General features: G+C 38.9%; 1 pseudogene; it reads left to right on the top strand.

Moving 5' to 3' along the window:
- Nucleotides 1-3221: 3221 nt before the first annotated feature.
- On the top strand, nucleotides 3222-7201 carry LOC126061384 (NADH dehydrogenase [ubiquinone] 1 beta subcomplex subunit 4-like; annotated as a pseudogene).
- The last annotated feature ends 5415 nt before the right edge of the window (nucleotides 7202-12616 follow it).

The raw sequence follows: 12616 nt of genomic DNA, 5'->3' as shown, positions 1-12616 counted from the left end.
ACTCTGGCATACATGGGTCACCATGAGTTGGCGTTCACTGAACAGCGACTGGTGGTTTTAACCTTCTCAGAGCTGTTCAAAATAGTTCAATCTGTTAAGACTGTATCAGGTTTTCCTTCTTGGAGCTAACTCTCTTGAGGCTTCTGGTTGGCCACAGCTGGAGTGTTTGGGTTCTGTTATGGATTGAACTGTGTCTCCCAAAAATGTGTATCAACTTGGCTAGGCCATGATTCCCAGTATTGTGTGGTTGCCTACCATTTTGTGGCCTGATGTGATTATTCTGTGTTGTAAATCCTAATTTCTTCCGGTGGTTAATGAAGCAAGATTAGGTTACGTTAAAGAGGATTAGGGTGGACTGCAACACCCTTACTCAGGTCATGCCCTGATCCAATGTAAGGCGAGTTTCCTTAGAATGTGGCCTGCTGAGTCATCTCTTGTCTTAGAAGAGATAAAAGAAGAGAAAAGTAAGCTGACCTTATTACCACCAAGCAAGAACAGCCAGGATCAGAGCTTGTCCTCTGAACCCAGAGTCCCTGTGCTGAGAACTTCCTAGATCAGGAGAATATTGACGACAAGGACCTTCCCCAGAGCTGACAGAGACAGAAGGCCTTCCCCTGGATCTTGTGCCCTGAATTTGAACTTCTGTCCTCCTAAACTGTAAGAGAATAAATTTCTCTTTGTTAAAGTCATCTACTTGTGGTATTACTATTATAGCAGCACTAGATAACTAAGACATACTCTATGCCTTGGAAGTGCCATGATCCTGAGATCTACCTTCAACCTCCACCTGGAGAGAAGCCTTCTTGAATTGGAGTTCCCATTTCCTGCATTCCTTATATTCCTCTTCATCCATTTACTCTCTCATTGGGAAGCAATTCTCTAGTAGTTTTGAGAGAAAAACTGGATGAGAAATAAACTGTTTGAGAGGCTACAAATCTGACAATATCTTGAGTCTGCCCTCACACTTGACCAATAGGTTTGTAGGATATAATGTTGTCAATTCAAAATATTTTTCTTTTCAAATTTTACAGTCATTTCTCCATTGTCTTCTACTTTTAAGAGATCAAAAACCTCTTCTAATTATTGACATACTTACCTTCTCTCTGGAAGCTTTTAGAATCTTCTTATCTCTGAAGTCCTGAAATTGCACAACTGTATGCCTTTATGTCATTGATTTTCAGCTATTGTGCTGTGCAAAGTCTGGAAACTCATATCCTTAAATAAAATTATTATTGATTTCCTACATCCAGTTTTTGTTTGTTTGTTTGCTTCAAAGGAGTGGGGTTGTATTTTGGTATTTTTTCATGTCTGCTGTTGAGTTGATTCGACTCATGGCAACCCCCTGTGTTACTATTCCCAGTTTTATGTTGTCTTTTTCTGGATTTCCTATTAGTTAGTCGTTGGACCTCTTAAAAGTCCTCTAATTTTCTTAGGTTTGTTTCTTTGTTTTTATTTTTATCTCTTAGGATTTTTTTGTTTGTTTGTTTTGTTGTTACTGTTACTATTTTTTAGTTTTGTTTGTTTTGCTCTACTTTCTCTGAAAATTTCTTTATCTTTCGAAACTTTTTCTGAAGTTTTTATTTCTGTTGCTTCTAATTTTTTTAAGAACAATTATTTTCTGTTTGGTTTATATTAAAAAAAAAAAACTCGCTGACATCAAGTGGATTCTGACTCACAGAAACTCTATAGAAAAGAATATAACTGTGCCTTAAGATTTCCAAGAAGCAGCTGTTGAATTCGAACTACTGACCCTTTGGTTAGCAGCTGAGCCCTGAATCACCTTGCCACCAGGGGTCCAGTAGCGTCCCATTATTTTTTTCATGGACACCGTTTTTTTTTTTTTTTTTTTTCTTAACTCTTAGTATACTACTAACATTTTATTTTAAAGTTTTCTCATCCTGCATAATACCTGCTTCCTCCAAGTTGCTTGTTCATTTTGTTCTCTGTTCACATTATAAGTGGTGCAGTAAAAGCTTTTTCGGAAACACATGAGGATAACTTTCCTATTGCAATCTTTGCAGTAGGAAGATCTGGCTGGACTCTTTTTACTGGGAGGCCCTGAATTTTAGTGTTTTAGATTTTCCCCTTGGTCAGTTCAAATTTCCCAGAGAAGAATCTACCAGACATATGTTTGTCTACCAACACTCTGGGAACTGAGTTGAGGCAGAGGGCTTAGTTTGTGCTTCCTTCTCTGTGCCTAATCTTCTCTTTTTATATCTCAAAGGTGGTTGGCTTAAAATACACTCTACACTAAGATGGTCTCACTAACAAAACAAAGAAAGTCCTTGTCCCAAAAGGGATTACATCCACAGATACAGGAGTTTAAGATTTACAACACATATTTTGGTGGACAACAATAATAATTATGTGAATATTCCCTCCTCCCCTAAACTGTGGCTGCTATCCTTCAGTTCAAAGACCCTCCCTTTCACTCTGTCATGTTTGGGGAGGGGTGACTGTTATTCTGGAGCCCTGGTGGCACAACTGTTAAAAGCTAGGCTGCTAACTGAAAGGTTGGTGGTTCAAAGTTCCTTGGGAGAGAGATCTGGCAATCTGCTTTCATAAAGATTATGGACTAGAAAATTCCATGGGGCAGTTCTACTCTGCCACTATGGGGTCACCATGAGTCAAAATTGACACAATGGCACCTAACAATTGTTATTCTGTGCAGAGTATGATTGGAGACCTAGGGATCTAGATGTTTCTTAAGCACACTATACAGATCCTCTTGTTTTTTATCCCCACATTCACCCCTGGCTACAGAGTTAGGAGGTGATGACAGTTTCCAAAACTATTAGGGATTCTATAATATAAATCATGGTGCTTCTTTGCTTTCTCCACTACTGGCTTAGAATTGAATTTTCTTACATTTACAAAATCAGTTACCACTCTTCTTTCAGCTTTCAAGTTTCAAAATTTTGTGCTCTCACAAGGATGATATAAAAATTATTTAATAATTGGTACTTTATGGAAGGAGTCCCCGGATGGTGTAATCAGTTAACACCCACGGCAGCTAATGGAAAGATAGGAGGTTCGCGTCCATCCAGAGAGGCACTTCAGAAGAAAGTCTTGATGGTTTACTTCTGAAAAATCAGCCACTGAAAACTCAGTGGAGCACAATTCTGTCTGACACACACAGGATCATCATGAGTCAACTCTACAGCAACTATGTTGTATGTCACGGGAGCCAACCTTTCAGAAAGGATACCTGAATGATCAGAATGGACTCCTACCAGTATGGCATACAGGTACCTACAGCTGAATGCTAGGTCTCTGTTGTTGTCTGCTTTCATCTTTTTCTCTATTTGTGGGTATATTCCTTTTCAAATAAAATCCCTTTACCTGTTATTTTATCACAGTTTCTAGAGGGAGAGCAGTCCAATATATGTGTTTAATATATTATCATTTGCCAGAAAATTTTTTTTTTTTTACAAATTTCCCAATTAATTGTAAAATATTACCTTAATTCTGCTTATTCCTGGCTAACTGTGAATTTGGAAATTTTTAAGCATTATCAATTCACCAGTTTTATTGGATAGCTTTCAGGAAAGTGTTTAAGAAAGGTTAAAGGGAGCAAATAAGCTGCCCCAGGTTTTATAGTCATCTTGCTGATCCCTCAAATCATGAAATATGATATAAAATAATCTTTTACTGTCATATACTCAATATTTTCATCAATGCATAAATCATTTTTAAAATAACCTCCACCTTCTATGGTGACCTTTCCAGTAATCCTTTACAATATTGATAATTTTCCCCACCTCTTGATTTCATATATATTTCTATTGTTGAACTTATTACTCTTCATTTATGGCACATATTATTAGTTTTGTGTTCAACATTCAGCCTTCATTCTTTCTTGCTAGGAGAACCTGGATTCTGTACGCTAAAAATTTGCTTTTCCAGAGTCTCTTGCAGCTAGATATGGCTGTGTGCACAGTTCCAGCAATGTGGTATAGCCGGGAGTCTGCTGGGATTTATGTAGACAACTAATGCTTTGGAATAAATGAGTAAATATTCCCAAGAAATGGTTTGATTCTGTTGAAAATATCTTAATTTGGAGACTCACACTTTTAAATCTTGTTAAATGATTCATTATTTCTATAAACGGAAGATTCTGATTTTTACATTTCTGGCTCTCCACGTTATTACCATGTGATTCTATGTCAGTGGTCAGCAAATTACAGTCTTTGGCCTATTTTTGCAAATAAAATTTTGTTGGCATACAGACATACCCATTTATTTATGCATTGTCTGAATATTTTCACACAACAATGGCCATAGTTGAGTAGCTGTGATAGAACCTTTATAGACCAAAAAACCTAAAATATTGACTACCTGGTACTTTATAGAAAACGGTGGAGCTTCTCTGAGGTCTCTTTTCTTTACTTTTAAACATTTAAGCTTTACAACTTTTCCTGAACTTTTTTTTTTTAATATTTTCTTATGTATTTCTTACAACTCAAAGCACTAGAAGAATAGTCAGAAAATGTGGGACAAAGAACTAGATTCGGCCCTTTGTCTCTGGTTTCTGAAAATAACCTAAGCAATCAAGGTGCCTTTGTTTTACAAAATAGCCAGACAAGTAAAGGGTACACAGGCTCCACACCTGGTGGAATAACTTTAGGAAGGGAGGAGGGCATGATGCCATCATACATATTCATTGCTTGGATTGATCATAACTAGGAATGCATTAAGGACCAGTCATGCATATTCATTGAGGCCTCAATGACTAAGGACCCTGGACTCGTTGGCATGAACATCCTGGGTTGGCAAGAACATCTATGCTTGGGAGAGGGTGTGGTATGTCCTTGGGGATAATGGAAGCTCTTGCTCTCAGGATTACTTCTAGTCCTTGCCTGATTTGTCTCTTCATTTGTATCCTTTCTGGTTATAATAAATAAGTAAAAAACCAAAAAAGTATAGGTAATAGTAATTGTGAATTTTTTGAGCCTTTATAGAGAGTTAATGAACCCATAGTGGACAATGAGCAAGCAGAGGCTGGCAGGACAGAGTCTTAACTTGTGAAAACGTCAGCTCTGGGTGGCTGGTGTTAGGGACAGGCTGCACAGACAGTCAATGAAGAAGGGCAAAGTCCTTCTAATTGTGACCTGGCTCCAGGGGTGTAGAGAGAGTGGGGAGGGTGGCTGGCTGACATGCAGGGAGTTGTACAGACTCCTGAGCCTCTGGGTGGTGCCTCATGACCTGGCCGCAGGTGGTCAGGAGTGAGATCTGACCTAGATCTTTTAGGGTTACAGAGGAAGTGCCACGTGAAGTAGCTGGCGACAAAGTAGTGATAAAGGTGGGGTTTGCCCATCTTTCCTAGCATTGCAGTAACCAATAAAGTTGTGAAAACATTGTACCTCTTCAAATATCTGTAGACCACAGAGTATGACCTCCCTAAATTATCTCTTCTTTAGGCTGAAATGTACCGGTTATCGGAAACCCTGGTGGCATAGTGGTTAAGTGCTACTGAGATAAGGAAGAAACAGTGACTGAGCCCCTAGGCAAGGACCCCTGCAACACCTACAACTTGCAACTTACTTACATAATTATGTGCTTGGCTAATGACATAAAGCCCCATCCTGGAATGTGCCATAAGGAAAGAACAAGCAATGTACTCCCTTGTAAGATGTTTTTCAGAAGGACCAACCCGATCTGGTCCCTGGAGCAAGCACAGACATCCACAAGGCGACTGACGCGTGACCTCTTCCTTATGCAAGTATGCCCGACAGGAATCGAACTGGTGCAGCAGGGGGATTGCGCAGGTGCTATACCCCATAATAAGTCCTGCCACCCAGACCCAGGAGCCTTTGCTACAGGTTCCATCTTGGATTCCAGATGTGGGCACAGCCTAATTTAGTATGCACCGCCATTCTAAGAAGTACCTGCCCCTTGAAAGAAACCTACTAAATATTCATTACCCTATTATCCTTGTAAAACTCATATAAGCCCCAGAAAAACCTTTGTTTGGGGGAGCAGAGGCTAGCGTTGCTTGGTCCCTCTTTGTTCTCCACTCACGACCCTTCACTTTCTTTCTGCCACTAATAAACCTCTGTTCATGTGGAACCTCTGAACCTTTCCTGGTCATTCTTGGTCAGTAGAAGGCAAGAACAAAACTCGTTGCCATTGAGTCAGTTCCAACTCATAGCGACCCTATAGGACAGAGTAGAAGGCAAGAACCCAGGCAGGGCTTAGTCCTGAGCTGGGAAGCCTTGCCCTGTAACACTACGGCTGCTAACCAAAAGGTAGTGGTTCAAATCCGCCAGGCACTCCTTGGAAGCTTTATGGGGCAGTTCTACTCTGACCTATAGGGTCACTATGAGTTGGAATTGACTCGACAGCAATGGGTTTTTTGTTGTTGTTGTTTGTTTATATCGGTTATCTGGCTATATCTCATATGGCAAAGTTTATCCCATTTTTTTAAGTATTTTATTTTTCAATGTCACCACTAAAATGTAGGACCCAGAACAGAAAACATTCCCAAAATATGATATGGCAAGCATAGAATAACAACTTCCAAAATGGGTCACTTTTTTGTAAATTAAATTCCTGTTAAAATTCTTCAAGATTATATTTTCTTCTTAACTGCTGTGTTTCCATATTGAGTTTTGGGGAATTAAAACTCCTGGATCTTTTTTACTGTCCCATTCAACTCAACGGCACTGGGTGGTGGGTATATTAATCATTTAAGTCTACATACAGGTCTTTCCATGTACCCCTATTAAATTTCATCTCAATGATTTTGCCTATCTGGTAAATTAATTGAAAACATTTATCTCGCCATTCATTATTTTGACTATTTCTCTGAACTTTGTGCAGCTGGTCATCAAGATATCATTCCCAAAGTAAAAACCGTCACACCTGGCCATCCCACCACTCTCAACCCAGCCAAATATGACATATCTCCTGAAACCCAGCAGACTCAAAGCAAGCAGCTGGCCATAAGATCCAGCTTAAGCCGGAGTATATTCTTCAGTACAGTGACCTCCACCGAGGGCTCATCGAAAACCCTGCACTGACTCATTGGACCTATGCGAGATCAGCAAATGTCTATCCCAATTTCGGGCCCATTCCCAGGAACTCACTTTTAGGAGCTGTTTTTGGCTTTGGGCCCCTGTTCTTCTGGTATTATGTTTTCAAAACTGACAGGAATAGGAAAGAAAAACCTATCTAGGAAGGGAAACTAAGTCAAACTTAACGTTTCATATTAACTCTAGGAATTATGACTGCAGTCATGTGCCACATAATGCCCGTTCAGGCAACATTCTATCGCATATACATCTGTGGTCCTTAAAAAAAATAAATAACCTTATATAGAGTTTTAAAAAAAAAAAAAAAATCCATTGCCTTCGAGTCAATTCTAACTCATAGCGACCCTGTAGGACAGAGTAGAACTGCCCCATAGGGTTTCCAAGGAGCGCCTGGTAGATTTGAACTGCCAGTCTTTTGGTCAGCAGCTGTAGCTCTTATCCACTATGCCATCAGGGTTTCCATAATAGAGTTAAGAAATCCCAACCAGAGAATGGGATGTAGCAGGCATAACATTTAAGAAACACTTCCAAACCACATAATGTTTTCATGAGCATCACAAAGTAGTGCATGTGTTTGTTATTACAAGCCATTGTAAGTATTTAGCTCAAAATTTTAATAGGCTTTATGACGGTCTGTCCTTAAGTACGAGTTGTCTGTAAGTCAGACATTCATAACCCGGGTACTGCCTGTATATAATATGGTGTTTGTACAGCGTCCAGATCACATAACATCCTATTTCACAGAACGTATCATGGACATTAAATGGCCCATGACTGTACATGTATTCTTGCTTAAATAAATAAATCTTCTATTACGGTGCGCCACTGAAAAACCTATATATGAGACCGAAAGGTCAGTGATAACTTTAAAGCTAAGACGAGCTGATAAGGGATCAAGGAAACTAGAGTACTGGAAACTGAACAACCAAAGCACAATTAAAAAGAATGCTGATACATTGTGAAAAGGGTCACTAATGCCACCGAGCAACATCTGTAGAAATTGTGAAATGGGAACCTAATTTGCTATGTAAACTTTCACTGAAAACACAATGAAATATTATTAAAATAAAATAAATCTTCTATTAATCATTAAAAATACCTGATGAGTAAATGACAACTTGTTGAAAAAGATCATACACAAGAGCAGAGTCATGTCATCATTATTCCCAGATGAACTATATAGAGTAACTCTATGTAGTTAGCGGAAACCCTGGTGGCGTAGTGGTTAAGAGCTATGGCTGTTAACTGTAAAGGTCGGTGGTTCGAATTCACCAGGGGCTCCTTGGAAACTCTATGGAGCAGTCAACTCAACGGCAATGGGTTTGGGGTTTGTTTTGGGTATATAGAAAGTACATCTAACTAAGGTTTACTGATTATTTTCTATGTATTAGACCTGTATTAAGCCTTTCGTGCATTATCTTCTTAAATCTTGATGAAAATTAGGATACTAGAGTATCCCTATTTTACAAATGAGAATCTGAGCCCCAAAGAGGCTAAATTCAAACTCAGGCAGTCTGGCTTCACAACTGGAGCTCTTTTCTACTAAGATAATTGGCTGCTACAGAGTCCCTGGGTGGCGCAAATGGTTAAGCACTCCTAGCGGAAAGGGTGGCAGTTTGAACTTACCTAGAGGTGCCAGGGAAGACAGACCTGGTGACCTTCTTTCAAAAGGTCACAGCCTTGAAAAGCCTATGGAGCAGTAGTTCTACCATGCATGTATGGGGTCGCAATGAGTCAGAATCAACTCAACAACAACAACATAACGCTAAAAAATATTTATTTTCAGAGTTCGATTTATTGTTTATTTAATTTGAAGAGAGGGCATTAGGGGCACCATGGGAAGAGGTACAGTCATATGTTTTTAGAATTTGACTTGACTTTTAAGACCTTTCCTCACATATATAAAAACTAAAGTTTCATGGCACAGGGCTGGGCAATGTTTCGTTTTGTTGTACATAGGGTTGTTACGAGTTGGAACTGACTAGGCGGCACCTAAAACAACACAAAATCTCATGCTGTTTGTCCAAGTGTAGCTAGCACAAGCTGCATATTAATTCTCTTCTCCGAGGCTCATGGGTCGTTACCGTTGGGTATTGATAATGTCTTGCATTATTTGTATTGCTTTGTGTTTGCTCTTTTGTTTCGTGTTTTGTTTTTTGTATTGAAGTTCCAAGTTCATAAACTTTGAGACTTATATATAAGCGTTGTTAGGAGCACAGTCTTAAGTGTAATGTATTTGTATAAGCAGTCCCTGGGTTTCAAACGAGATCTGTTCCTAAGTCCGTCTTTAAGTCAAATGTGTAGGTAAGTCAAAATAGGTACATACTGTCCTTATTTAGCATCAGTTAGTCAAGTGTTTGTCTTAGTATATATTTTACCTTTCTGTGCATATAAAACACTTAAGAAATGCTGGCAAACTGCTCAATGTTTTCATGGCATCACAAAATAGTGCATACTTTCGTTATTACAAACCATTGTATTTAAATCAAAATTTTAATGTCGTAGGCTTTACGGCAGGCTCTTCATAAGTACTAGTTGTCCAGGAGTCAGTGTTCATAACCCTGGGGCTGCCTGTACTATGAAAAAGCTAAAGAAACTCAGGAGACAGCCATAGATTAAAATAAATGAGGAAGGAAAACTGTTTTCTTATGCAAGTTTTGATAACCAGTATTAACCACTCACGTCACTTTGTCCAATATTTTGGCATTTAGTGTTTTCATACAGTGGATGTTAGGTGTGGGCTTCAGGAAAGCATAAATTTATTTGGATTAGGGCCAACAGCTTTCAGAGAGGGCTACTTACTAAAAATCAGTGGTTTTGGGCTCTTCAAATTGCTCCAGGGTGTTTAAATCAATGGTTCTCAAAAGGGCCGCTGGCCCCTTCTTTGGGAATCTGGCAAGAGGATGAGCCCTACTGTCTTTGATTTTTACAATGACTAAGAAATGTATGTGCCATATATCCTGCAATGAACAAGGATAGTTTGGACCATGACCTTCCATATACCATTATCTCCTTTAACTGAAGGCCTCTGGGAAAACCATCTCTTAAGGAGCAGTTTCCTCTTTAAGGTTACAATTCCACATATGATGAAAGGATAAAGACAAAAATAATTTGCTTTAATGGATTAATTTCCTTTTCTACAATCATGATTGAAACAGTAGGGAAAATTTCCTGAACTCTGAGCTTTATGCCTAAGTATCCAGTAGTATAAGGTGTAACCTTGGACTAATTATTTACTCCATGTCTCCATCTGTGAAAATGAGAATAATGCTAATGGTACTGAAAGGGCATCTGAGTTCAGTAACAATGGTGGAGTATATATGAAAATGGAATATCATATTGTAATGTATAATGTTATACTTAGCCTATATGCTAGCCAGTTGCACCAATGATCAACAATCACTAAGGATGTACAATAACTAACAAGCCCAGTTTGTTTTCTATCATCATGGGCTCTCCTACCTCATGAAAGAAAATGTTTCTGATTTATAAGCATGAGAGTTTGCCTAAGAAGCAAGTTAACAAATTAAAAATAAATGATGTAATTGCCTGATATATCTTCCACAGTCCCCATTTTTAGCCTAAGGGAGGAATGAGCTTTTAAACTTTTCCATAACAATGGTCTTTTCCAGAGTTAACGATCTACAGATATATTTGGAAAATAAAAACAAGACCAATTGCTTTGAAAACAACTGTAGCTTCAATTAACAGAGCTGGCTCTCCAGAGGCTAGCTTATTTTAATCCTCTGTCAAAGTCTCCATTTTTTTAAAGAATACCTGGACTACCAAAATTCTGGAAGCAAATGCTCATATTGAGGCACTTGTTTCTTCAAATATACATATTTGATAGCGATTCATTCAACCGACCACCATCCTGTAAGTCAAGGGCACTGGGTTCTTGTCCCAGCTCTGCCTTCAATTAGTTTTTTTGTTCAAAGTAAGTAATTTAACTTCTCTGAGTCTCAATGTCCACAAATGTATAATAAGAGGTTTTTTATTTGTTTTTCTTTTTTTAAAGCACTGAATGAGTAGCATAATAATATGTTGATGGTTAACAAATATCAAGCTCCAAATGTCTGTAGGCACTAGGTCAAAAAGGTCAAGTGGCCTCTAATTACCGTACCTCATTTGAGTCTCTTAACAATTCTACGAGGTAGAAGTTATTTTTCTATTCTGGGGGGTAATAAGTGGTTGAATACGTAGACAGTGGTGGTTCAGTGATAGAATCAGGAGCCTGGTTTGATCCCAGACCAGTTCGCCTGATAGCCACCGTCCGTCAGGGGAGGCTGTGATGATGAATGGGTTTCAGCAGAACTTTTAGATTAAGACTAGGAAGAAAGCCTTGGCGACTTACTTCCAAAAATCAGCCAACAAAAACCCTATGAATCACAATTTTCCAATCCACAACTGATCAGGGGGATGGTGTAGAACCAGGCAGCATTTAGTTCCATTGTGCATGGGGTTACTGTGAGTCAGGGGCCAACCTCATGGCAGCTAACAAAAACAATAAGTGGTTGAGTAATCCCAGAGCCTGTGCTTTTAATCACTAAAATAAATCATTTCAGGATGTTACTACTTATCCTGCACAGAATAAATTTAGTTTAATAAATGAACATACTTTAAATGTAAAAAAGACTTCTATAAATTCAAGTTAGTATTTGAGGCACTAAGTCAGTAGTCTCTTAAATAGAACCTAGTGGTCCTAAAGACTTAATGCATTTGATGTGTCCAAGGGAGTCGCTAGGTAAAGACCACACATTATCTTTTAGTTATGCAATGGTAGATGAGGTGGGAGCAAATAACAGGCTGCCTTTTAAAGGACTACCAATTGGTCATTTAAGGGACCTTTCCTACATCACAGTGGGTTTGGGTTCCTACATCACAAGGATCAACTCTTTCCTGAGATCTAAAAAAAAATGTGTGAATTGCCTTTTCTCTATGGATACCTTCAGGCATTTCATCTGTGACCTAAATTTCTATTAATCTCCTTACCACGTCTGTAGACATAGGCCCTCTGGTGTTCAACACCCCTGGGGTTACATCTGTTAGGAAAAGAAGGCTAGGAATTAGGAAAGGTAGACCAAAAGTGAGGAGGATGGCATACCCAGAAAAACCAAGGTATTTTCCTTTGAATTCAAATTTAGCTGTAAGTTAAAATACACAGACTAATAACCAGGATCTAAACTATTTTAGATCATTTATTATGCTGATGTCTTTCTGAGTCTCCAGTTTTTGTAAATTGGGAATATACCTGAAGTATTGTTATCTGATTAGGGTCTGTGCCCTGGAGCTGTAGAGCCAATGAAACATACTCCAAGTCAGAAAGAGTGAGAAAGTTTATTAAGGAGATCCATACATCACCGGGGACCCGGCAGCAGCACAGGCTGTCTCTATGGAGTCCCAAAGAACAGTTTTACACTAGAGCTTTTACAGAATCTTACAAGGGTTACAAGTGTCTTCGTAGTCCCCTGCCAAACATTTCTTTATTAGGCTAAAGGTATACTTTTTTTTTTTTTTTATACATATCTGTCTGATACCTGGGCTCCAACTTTCCCGTGGGGTTTGTATGCCACAGGTAGTCC

Source organism: Elephas maximus, chromosome 18 (genome assembly GCF_024166365.1).
Source record: "Elephas maximus indicus isolate mEleMax1 chromosome 18, mEleMax1 primary haplotype, whole genome shotgun sequence".
NCBI classification, from domain to species: domain Eukaryota; kingdom Metazoa; phylum Chordata; class Mammalia; order Proboscidea; family Elephantidae; genus Elephas; species Elephas maximus.
This window is presented reverse-complemented; position numbering and strand designations above follow the sequence as displayed.